Raw genomic sequence first — 12,200 nt, 5'->3', positions numbered from 1 at the left:
AGGGAGACAGCGAGAAGCCGAGAAGAGCAAGTCGGGAGCCCAGGCGTCCGGAGCCACTTCCTCCTCGCCCTGAAGTCTCAAGAATTAATGACAGTACCTCCCGCACAGGGGGCTGCGCGCCTCCCGCTTGGTGGCCCTCTCTGGCCATGTCCACCCCCCTCGTCTTTCAGAACGCCTCCCAGGTGCCAGGTCCTCTGCAGACATGTCCCTGGTCCGACTTTCTGAGACTGGACCCGTCCCCACCGGCGCCCTCTTTCCGCTGTGCCATCTTCCCTCCCTGGGTTCCTACAACTTGATGGGACTTGGTTCTGCCCAGGGTGTCGTTTCTCCAGGCTGCTGCTCCTTAACTGATTGGTGGTTCTGGGAAAGCCTGGTGTTTCATTGTAGAGGCTCAAACGGCTTGCTGGGTAACCGCATAAGTAAGTGAGACATAAATGACAAACAAATTGAACTTATACCAACGTGGGCACCGTTTAAATGAACGCTCCTCTTCCAAGAGGAGATGACTGGAAACAATGCAATGCTGCTGAAAAGATCCCTATAAAGTAGCAAGTGAAGCTGTTGAAGACACTTCACTGAAAGGTGTCACAAGAGTCTAGTGGAAAAATCCCATCCTCTGACGACAATAAGGGGTTATGTCTTCACTAGAGATGTGCATATACATAAATATTTGAATACACCTCTATGTTAGTACGAACATGCATCACAGATGTGTGTCTATGTTTAACCACATTTTAAGTCGTGGATTAGACTCCGAAGTCTCAGTTTAAAACTTTCCGTTGACTTCATGCTGCGCTTAGACTATCCCTAAACTCACTCCCCGAGGCCTGCGTGGCGTGGAATCCAGCTCCCCACTGCATCTCACCCCACCTTTCCCCTCTCCACACCCCAGCCACTCTTCCTGGTAGTGATGCACTAAGCTTGCTCCTTTGCAGGACGTTTGCATTTTCTCTCCAGCTCACACTTACCTCACATGCTAAAATGTCTGGTACTCTTGTATTATTTCGTTCTCAGTGTGTTACCAAGACATGCTCTTCTCATCCTCTCCAGAGCAGCCCTCCCGTCGGTCACTCTGTACCTCGGGGAGCCTACCTTTTATTCGTGCATTCAATCCTTGTCTGCCTCCACGGCTGGGATGTGAAGTCCAGGAGAGTAGCGACCTTGTGTATCTTGTACCCTAGTCTCCAGCAGAGTATTCTGCGCACACTAGAACATCAGTCAATATCTGTGGAAGGAATAAAAACATAGATATAATATAAGCCCGTAAAAATCGTGAGAATTGTATATTAAACTATGGTGGTCATTGCTGGGAATGGAAGAATGAAGAACTTGTAGTATTTTATTATACTTGGAAATACGTTATATACATATTTTATATAAGCAGATTTGGATTTGGTGAGAATAAATACAAAATTGTTTCATTTTGGTTTTTATTTTTAACACTAAGCTATTTGTCCCCCTGGAATCGTGACCCAGATGTGGTCTGGCCTGCAAGCGTGACTAGAAAAGGTCCTCCAACGACGGCACGCGCATCGTGTCCCTGATATCCGTGAAAGCCTCAGCAGGCTCACTGAAAGGAAAAACTAGAATCAGGGTGCCGAAATCTAATCCAATGTAATTACCCGCCGGTAAGCTAATCCAACTCCCTCGTTTTACTAGTGAGGGAACTGAAGCTCCGAGAGGCAGGGATAAGTGGAATGATGTATCTTCAAAAGCGGAACGATAAATGTATGCTAAGGCAGAGTCTTGACTCTGTTGCTAAGTTTCTGGGCAAGCTTGGATTAATCCTGTGTCCCCTCTGTGCCAGTTTTCTATAAATCTCAACTGTGAGACGGTGACATCTTTCTGACTTCTAAGAATCTGTGCCATGCTACCCACCCATGTTCCTAGGTGCCTAAGTATAACCAGTCCTACAGGACAAATCCAGACTCTGTATCAAAATATCTAAAAGGATAACCAAGATTAATTTTTTGAGTTATTGGTTAGATTCAGGGACATTATTTCTGAATTTAGGGGAATGAAGAAAGGAAGGTAAGGATGTGACCCTTCTGAGCATATCTTGGAATGTAGAAAATCCTAAGAGACCATCCATCCCCACCCCCTAAAAACAAGCAGAGTAAACGAAGAACAAAATAATTACATAATGATTTAAATCGGAGCTCTCTATATACAGAATGAAATACACGCCAGAAAGGGATGGACTCTTCCTCAGAAAGAAGAGTCCCACACCTGTGAACCTGGAAGGAGAAATCAGCACAAATTTTAATGGACACTTAATGGCCACATCTCAGTGATGATGGACTGAAATTCCTAGGTGTCCCATCTCAAAGCTACTTGTATCCACCTGCCCCCGTCCACATTGGCCACTCACCATGCTGAAGGCTGGAGGCACAGGTAGGAGAGCTAAGAGAGATTTTCTAAGTTGGATAGAGCTTTTCCCAACTGTGAATGCTTGCTTTGGGCTGCAGGCAGGGCGGGAGAGTGAAGAGATTACCCCCAGCTACACAGCTCCTCACTGACCAAAGGGAACTGATGGCTGAAGATTGGAGGCAAACAAGCAGGACAGAGATGGATCTCCCCAGAAGCAAAAGGCCAGAAGCATGATGGTAAAACAAAGAGGCTCAAAAAGCTCATTGCCAGGCTATAAGTCAGAGTGAGATCTTTGATTCGGAATGGCATAAACATTACAAAGGAGGAATTCAAACTTTCTGCATTCTCAGGTGACATGACTGTATATATAGAAAAATCTGAAGAATCTAAAAAGAGAAAAGTGAAACATATAAATGAATGTAGCAAGGTCAACTTGCTAAATAACTGGAGATATATATAACCTTAATCCTTATTTCAACCTTATAGACACAATTTAGTGTAAATTTGAAATAAAGCAGACAAAATTTTGGGCTAGAGCCATGGAACTTGTCAAAGAACACATATCATCATATGTATGCAGGTTTCACGTGTGCTAGAATACTCTGCTGGAGACCAGGGTACAAGACAGACAAGCTCTCTACTCTCCTGGCCTTTACATCCCAGCAGCGGAGGCAGGACAAGGGTAAGATTTCTTAGGATACAAAGTATTAACCCTAAAAGGAAATAAAAAAAAACTTAGGCTTCAACAAATTGTTGTTTAAATGTGATTGAATGACCTTTTCAGGTACATTAATCAGTTAGCTACAGACTGGGAGGAATACTTGCAATGCATATCTGACAAAAGACACATCCACGCTATAAAAGGACACTTAAAAATCAGTGATGAAAAGACAAACAACAGACACTTCCTGGCAGCAGTTTAGTACGGACACTGAATGAGTTCCCGTGGCTTCAGAGAAGGACATCAGCAAAAGGACGCAGAGCAAGTGCTGTCGGTGTGCTGCTGTCACTCGTCTCGGCAGGTATTGGATGGAGACGTCAGTGGCTTGCCACGGGGACCTCATAGTATCCTCACTCCATGGCAGCTGGCTCTCCCCAAGTGAGGGATCTAAGCAAGTGAATGAGAGTACCGCAGTCTTTTTATAACCTAGTCTCAGGCACTGATCACTTCTGCTACGCTCTGTTCTTTGGAAGTGAGAACACTTTGGAAGTGTTCTTTGGAACTGAGCCCAAGCCATACTCAAAATGGGATTATACAAAGGCATGTGTACCTGGGGTGGAGGTCATGGTGGGCCATCTTTCAAGCTCCGAGTAGGGATGACGATTGGGATGGGAATGGCGACGGGGATTATGATGGGATGATGATGGGGATGGGGATGGAATGATGATGGGAGTGATGATGGGATGATGATGGGATGATGATGGGATGATGATGGGGATGGTGTTGGGATGATGATGGGAGTGATGATGGGACAGGCGATGGAGATGGTGATGGGATGATATTGATGATGATGATGGAGATGATGATACCTTGATAACGATGGAGGTGCTGTCGGTGGTGATAGTGGATAGGAATTGAGCATAGCTTTCTGTGCCAGGCACTGTGCTTAGATATTTACATGCTTTGCTGCATCTAATCTTCACAACTCTTTGAACAGCTACTATGATTATGCCCATGTTTACGAAGAAAAAACTGAGTTTTAGAGAGGTTAAGTAAATTGAATGAAATCACATTGCTAGCCACTCGTGAAATCTAGATTGTAATGTTAGCACTTTGCTCCAGAATGAGTTCTAATAACAACTTTGCTCACCTGGCTCATGCTGTTTTCTAAACTGTGGTGTGCTATCACAGAAGTATGTGAAATGTAGGTACCAAAGGAGACATGCGATTCTGCAGAGCAGGATGAGCCTGAAAAAGCTTCACAGGGACGTGCATTTATTTTAACCTTTGAAGGACCAAGAGAAATAGAAATGGGGGGACGGTCATTTCCAGTAGAGACAGTAGGAAATGTACTACAGTGAGGGGTCATGGTCCAAATTGGGGCAGTTTGAAGTGTGTTACGGCTACGATGGGAAGTAAAGCTGGGGAGATTGTTTTGGGCCAAGTAGTTATGAGCACTGAGTTAGATGGTTAGAGACTTACAGTCGATTGCACCTCTAATTTTGGGGGTTAGGTTTCAGGTTAGGTTGAATGCGTGATGAAAAATTTAAAATGCCCGGATGTATAACCAGAAGTAGCGCTACACGGCTTTGTTGTGCGGTTTCACCTATTCTTCCTCCATCAGGAGGTGGATCTTAAGTATCTTGATTTTTTTCTGGGGCCCTCAGGATATCAGCTTTTGTGCGAGGCTCTGCACAAACATGGAGTTGAGGCCTGTGGCAATCCAGCCCCAGGGGAGAGAAGTGACATTTCTCCAATAGAAGCAGCCAAGTCTGTAGAAACTTCTTCTATACCCAGTTACTATATCCAATTAATTTCCATAACTAAGCCGGACTCGCCCTTTCTCATTTTGACTCAGAAAACTCATTTGGGGGTATTAAGATGAGTTTGTTTTTTTTCCCCAAGACATGGGATAAGAAATTCTTTGTATGTGCACTACCATATAGCAGATTTTCCAGAATAAAGTTTAGTTTGCCCTAAAAATGGTCAATTAAGACTACTCTTAGGGAATAGAATTAACTTCCATTTTTTTAATTGACAGCTGTCTTTTATCCTCAATATTGTATAATCCAGTCTAAGTCGGGTCATCTTGCTACATTAATAACCTTAGAGATGATTTAGAAAAATATAATGTTTTGTATTATGTGTATGGGTGCTATATTCTGGGTGTCCAAGTCTGATTTAGTGTGTGTGTGTGGGTGGGGGTGTATTGTCACCCCAGGAACTATTTGTTATTCCCTGTGCCTGAGGCAGAGGCTGGGCGATCTCTGGGAATGATACATGCAGCTTCTTCTCACGCTTATTTCCCTTCATGTCTCTTCCACATGGGGAGACAGGAAGGTTCTGGAAAGGAGGAACCTGGTCTCATTCCCACAAGTGGCCTGATCCTATATCTGTCCTGTGATTGGTATTCCCTAAAGGGAGACAGAAAAGAAAGAGAGGAAGGGGACAAAGATGAGAGCAGAAGAGCAAGAGGAACAAAAAGAAAGAATGGAAATAAGTGAGAGAAGGGAGATGAAAGTAAGTATCTGCAGGTAGACATCATCCACGCCCTCCAGGGGGTCTTGGAAGTCGCCCACTGTCCCATTCCCAAGGCTGCCCTTCGGCAGTCTGTGTCCCCCACGGTCGTCTAAGCCCCACTGTCCTGTGGACCGGAGAGTGTCAAAGGCTAATAATAATAATCACCATTCAATACGTGCACATGAACTGATGGATGTGTGTGCAACGTGATCCAGTACTTTTTAAAGGAAATGCTCCTGCTGGCCAGCAGAGGGCAGCAAAGAGCTTCCACGGTGGTACTCACCCTAGTGTGGCTGCAATGGGAGCCGATGAAGGCATCAGCAGGCAGGGACTCCTGGGGGTGAAGGCAGAGCACCAGCAGCACCATCTGAGGCTGGTCGGTAGGCAGGGTGCAGGTGTGGGAGGATGACACATGCATCTGCAGAAGATGGGGGAGCCTAAGCCATTTCCACAAAGGAAGCAATAGCTCTCGTGTCTTTCAGGAAGCTCATTTTGGCTTTGGCGGCAGTGCAGGTTCTTCTCCTCTTGCTGCACGTTCCCCGCCTGCCCTGCTAGGCAAACCACTCACTCTCCAGGCTGCAGCATCAGTAAAACGGGAGGAACGATAGTATCCACTTTGGGGGTTGTTACGAAATGAACTAATTAATCCACCTACGATGCTTAGGGTGAGGACTGCCAAATACTCAACTACTTTTAAATGTTAACTATTAGTAATATCTTCATTGTAATTACAGAGACATTTGTGGTCTCATGAACAGGATGTGAGGGGCTGGGTATAAGGTAAGGCAGGAGATGGGGCCATGCTCAGAGACCCGGCATGGAGGTGGGGAAGGGAAGGTTTGCAGGGAGAGGACCTACACTCCTGGGGGGCTGTCCCACAGGCCCGCCCCCCTATTCCATCCAGATGAGGTTGGAGACATTGGGGGTCTGAGAGCTGACAGTAAATAGGAGGGACTATAGACGGGGGGGGGGGGGGGGGGGGGGGGGGGGGGGAGTGGTGGTTAAGACGCTCCCAAAGTCTTACAGACAATGAAATGACAGGTCAGAATGAACTTGGGGAAAAAGAGAGAACCTCGGGGAGCTCTGCCATTCAAGGGTTTAAGGCAGGAGAAGAGCTGCTAAGCAGGGGAGGGCCAGGCAGGTGTGAGGGGGACAGGGGAGGGCCAGGCAGGTGTGAGGGGGACAGGGGAGGGCCAGGCAGGTGTGAGGGGGACAGGGGAGGGCCAGGCAGGTGTGAGGGGGACAGGGGAGGGCCAGGCAGGTGTGAGGGGGACAGGGGAGGGCCAGGCAGGTGTGAGGGGGACAGGGGAGGGCCAGGCAGGTGTGAGGGGGACAGGGGAGGGCCAGGCAGGTGTGAGGGGGACAGGGGAGGGCCAGGCAGGTGTGAGGGGGACAGGGGAGGGCCAGGCAGGTGTGAGGGGGACAGGGGAGTACAGCAGCCCAGGGACCAGGAGAGGTGGGTGTTTGGGAAGTAGTGGGCCAAGTAAAGCAAAGCCCAGATGTGAGATAGGATGGGGCTGGAGAGGGGAAGTGATGGGTGACCATCCCAAGAACACCCTTAGTGAGGACAGAGGCCCCACTGCAGTGAGCCCAGGAGCTGGTGGGGGAGGGGCGGTGGAGGCAGCCAGTGGAGACGTGGGTGGGAAGGGGGGAAGCCAGGTTGACGCCATGTTTTGAAAGATGTTAGGTGCCAACGATGGTTTGTTTATAGGTTGACATCAGGCGCTAAATAATAATCATAATAGCGTCTAACATTCGTCCAATACTAAGTCATCTGCCACTCGTCTAAGTGCTTTACCTGCTTTACGCCTTTTACCCTTGCAAAGTCTATAAACATGGTCTCTTAATTCATATTTTATTACTCAAACAAGTTAAGGGCATTCGTTTTACTTGAAGGAGAACAAAATTTGTCACTGCAAAATATGCCTCTTTGGCATAAGGATTATTTTAGGCTAATTATTTTTAAGAAACAGATTTCTGTTTTTCAAGTTATAGGAGAAGCTCTGAAAACTGTATAGCAGTTTCCCTTTTATTAAAAAAAAAACATACATTTTTAAGGGAAATCTCACTTTGTGAGGGTGTCTCCCTCTCTGTACCAGGAAAAGGATGACTAAATCTCTGAAAATGTATTACTGGAGAAGACAAGACCTCACATCTGCATAACACCCATACTCTTGTTTAATGTGCTTTCCCTGGTAAACTCCCTTAACTGCTACCCTGCCCCGACCAAGCATCTTCTTCTGTCGTTAGCTGGAGATGGTATTTAAGGTGGTGGCTTGGGCCATTTCATGAGTTACTCAGTTTTCCTGGGTCTCTCCCAGGTATACAGGAGGTATACCTGTTATTAAACTGTTTGTTTTTCTCCTTTTAATGGGGATGGAGACAGTGGAGAGTCTCAGCCAGAACCTAAAAGGTTAGAGAAAAATTTTTTCCTCCCCTACATCCTCCTGTTTTAGAGAGAGTTGTTACACTTGAATACTTGGTTAGGTTTGTTAATCATGTTCTTATTCTGTGTCAAATTGCTCACTCCTTCCCTCTCCTTTAGTATGTAAATGTGATGCATTTCATTACTAGATTTTCTGAACTGGAGCCATCTTCTTTTTTGCAGAACTATGTTACTGTTTCAAATAGATCATTTTTAAACGCCAGTGACCTGAAGCTATCTATTGGAGCTTTGTTTTAGAGTCTGCCAGGAGAAGTATTTTGTAGGAGCTGTTACGTATCTTTAGGATTAAACAGCATTACTAATTATCTAATTTTCCTGTTTGTAATTCTTCAGTGACTTTTTTATTCTCTGAAATTTAAGCTCCTCTGAGTGTCTTAGGACCCTTCATACTTTGGGATCTTGTTGGGAGGAAGAAATTTTTATCTACCCTTCTGGGTTTTTCTGACGAGTCTGAATTCTTATTTAATTGACATGAGACAGGAGAAATATTTAATTACATACATACATACATACATGCAGGGGTTTCATAAGAATCTGGGGCCCAACGACAAATCAGGCAGTCGCGGCTTATATGCCATCTTGAGCTGTGGGTAGTGATTTGGGACTTCAGAGGGGAGGGCGGCAATTCCCATGAAGATGGAGACGTAAATGTTTTGGTAAACAAATGTTTGCTGGGCCATCTTTAACAACGGGACAGAGAACCAAGACCTGCCACATGGCCCCTAGCATCCTGGGTCCCCCATTCCTTTGAAATCAGGGAGCCCAATTTCAAAGTATTAGGTCGGTGCAAAAGTCCTTGTGGTTTTTGCAATTATTTTTAACCATTTAAACCGCAATTACTTTTGCACCTGCCTAATAGCATCTCTCATCATTGGCCCTGTCACCACAGAGCTGTTTAAAGATGTCAGAGCCCCTCACCCGAGGCATTTCTTAATGTCTTTATGAAGAGAGTGCTCTCTAGGACCTTGGGGAGACATGGTTGCAAAGTAGCTAAGGAAGTTGCACACCATAGACTCAGTGAAATCCCATCTGACTAAGCCTCCATGTGCCTCCTCACGTTGTGTCAGGGCTGTCCTTGCATTCCTGCCCCTTTGAACATCTCCATCGTTTAGTACATTGTCCAGTTAGCTAACCAAGCAGAGTATTTCTATCATATCCAGCCTCCTAAGTCCCCAGTCCTGGGTGGGTGTCTCTGTCTCAGTCCGTTCAAGCTGCTGTAACAAAACACTACACTGGGGGCTCGTAAACAACAGGAAGTGATTTCTCACAGTTCTGGAGGCTGGAAGGCTCAGGTCAGGGTGCTAGCGTGGTCAGGTAAGGGTCCTTTTCTGGGCTGCAGACTTCTCGCTGTGTCCTCACATGGTGGGAGGAGCAGCGGAGCTCTTTGGGGTCTCTTTTATAAAAAAGGGATAATCCCCCTCTTTATGGCTCCACCCTCCTGACCTCAGCACCTCCCAGAGGCCCCACCTCCTAACACTACTACGTGGGGGTTAGGTGTCAGCATAAGAATTAGGGAGGGACAAAAGCATTCAGACCATAGCTGTCCCTCCTCGGTGGCCTTGACACAGTCCAGTGTTACACTCACCTTCTGTGGTCTAATGCCCTTAGGACACCTTCCCATTCAGGCGTGTCAGGTGATGTCAACAACAAGTAGAAACTTCTGTGACAGCTGCGGGGGCGGCACCTCCTGCAGCAGGGCCTCTATTTCCCCGTCTTGGCTTTGCTGGAATAAAACTTGTTATCAGTGCAGAGGCAGAGCGGCGCAGGGTCTCTCTGGAGGAGAGTTGGCAATCCTCTGGGATTCACCACCCTTTGTGGAGTCATCACAAGCTTTCTACATTTATAAACACATTTTTAAGTGCATGTGAAAGGGGATTGCTTTCAGTGCAAGGAACTTCCAGAGGGATTGACCGTGAAGGTTCTGTCTGTCCAAATGCGCCATCCTTCCGGCTCCCTTCTCTCCCCATCAGTTCTAGTCCCCTTAACGTGGCACCAGACACCAAACACAGTGATCGTGTGTTGTCACTCTGATTCGGTGGCCCTTACAGACTGTGGGTTGACTCACGTTCATATCTGCTCTGCACCTATAGAGATAAGGGGTTCCTTTGGAATTGACATCGCGACTCTCAATTTTCTCTCTGTAACCTGAGTTGGGAATTAATGGCTTTAAATGTGTCATTTTCTCTAGATATGCTCTCAAGGCCACTCAGAAACTGCCAGCCTGTGTATCAATTAGCTACTAATTGGTAGAGTCAATTATGGAGTCAACATCTTGCCCTCCACCTACATGCGTCATGTATGCACCGTCCTCTCTTGCACAGAGCAGGATTTCAGTAGATGTTTGATGACAGAGTGAAGAAATCGTGGAAAACAGCTTATGAAGGAGCCTACATATCAGAAGCATCCCCAAGTTGGAATTGCCATAAAAAATATTGTATGATCACACACTTCATAACTAAAGAACATTTTAAAAAATTAACTTTCTTTCATTGGAGCATAAATTCAAACCCCAAGTGCCCACATCAAAAACGTACAGCTGAGTGAGTTTTCACAAAGTAAAAATTGTCAGTGTTAAGACCCAGGTCCAGGCACCCTCTAAACTCCTGGGGGTTCCCTTCCAGTCCCAACGCCCATTCCCAAAGATAAACACAACCCTGATTTCTGTTACCGAAGATAAATTTTTCCTGTATTTGAAATCCACCTGTGCACACACACTCACACACACACACATACACTGAGGTGTACATAATACACGAGCGTACACACACACGCACAATACAGTGTGTGCCTCATCGGGTGTCAGTTTGTTCACTTGCTCTCAGTAACACCCATCTGAGATTTACCTGTGTTGTTGTGCATGGCAGTGTTTACTTCTTTTTCATGGTCTCCTGTTCCACTATGTGAATACACCACACGTGTTTATAGGTTGCACCAAATCTGAACATTGGGTGGTTTCTAGTTATGTTACAAATGGGGCTACTACGGAAATTCTCATACACGGCTTTGGTAAACAAGTGCGCTCATTATCACCGAGGGATGGAATTTCTGGGCCAAAAAGTATCCCTTCGTTCAGTTTTTATAGATCTTGCCAACCAGTTTTACAAAAACAGTTGTAACAATTTGCACTCCTACCAGCTTAGAGTGAGCGTTGCTGACAAATCCTCACCAGCAATCGTTCAATCAGTCATTTTCATTTTAGGTTTCAGGGGTGTTGGGGGCATTTATTGGGATCTCATTGTAGTTTAACTTTGCATTTGAAAAAGGTTGAATGCTTTTCATATATATGTTGGCCTTTTGGACATAATTTTTTGCGAAGTGCTTGATCAACCTCTTGCCCACTTTTTGACTGAGTTTTCTTTCTTTTTTTTAGTGATTTAAAATATTTGTTTATTCTGGGTATGAGTCCCTTGTCATACATAATCAACTTCTCCTACCTGTGGCTTGCACAGTTTCTCTCTTAATGGCTGTTTTGATTAAAAGAAATTCTTAATTATATCCTGGACAAATTATCTTTTTGAAAAACAGTTGACGGTTAGTGAATATTTTCCATTTAAAAATCTTTGCCTACACTATGGCATTAAGCCATTCTCCAGTGTGACTTTTTAGAATTTGTAAGGTTTCTTTTTACATTTAGATCTGTAATCTATCTGGAAAGCATTTTATGTATGCAGTGAAGAAGGAATCAGTACTCATTTTTTAAAATATGGATAGTCAATTGATCCAGAGTATAATCCATTTATTTATGGCATTTGTGTGTGTTTGATTGTGTGGTTAGCAGAAATTTTATTCTCTTCCTTTTCTCTACTTGCCTGTTTTTACACCCATTATTGTACTGTCTTAATTACATAACTTTATATAAGTCTTAATATCTGGTGATACCCAATCCTCCATGTTTATTCTACTTCATGGTTGTCTTCGCTATTCTTGGTCATTTGTATTCACGTAAAAATGACTCAGCTAAAAGAAGCAATATCCAACCAAATTTTGGATGCGCCTAATTTTATTTTTATTGTCTCTAAGATTTTTCTTCCCAAACTCTTAACTTCCTAGATTATCTACGGCTATAAATACACACACACACACATACACACTGAAATGTGCTTCCTGGTACACACACACTTTTGTAGCCTCTTGCACCTTGATTCTTGGCTTGGCTTGGCCGTAGGACTAACTGTTGGCTCATGACACACTGGCCAGCACTGT

Source organism: Rhinolophus hipposideros, assembly GCF_964194185.1.
Source record: "Rhinolophus hipposideros genome assembly, chromosome: 13".
Lineage (NCBI taxonomy): Eukaryota > Metazoa > Chordata > Mammalia > Chiroptera > Rhinolophidae > Rhinolophus > Rhinolophus hipposideros.
The sequence above is the reverse complement of the archived record's forward strand: the minus strand, read 5'-3'. Positions refer to the sequence as shown.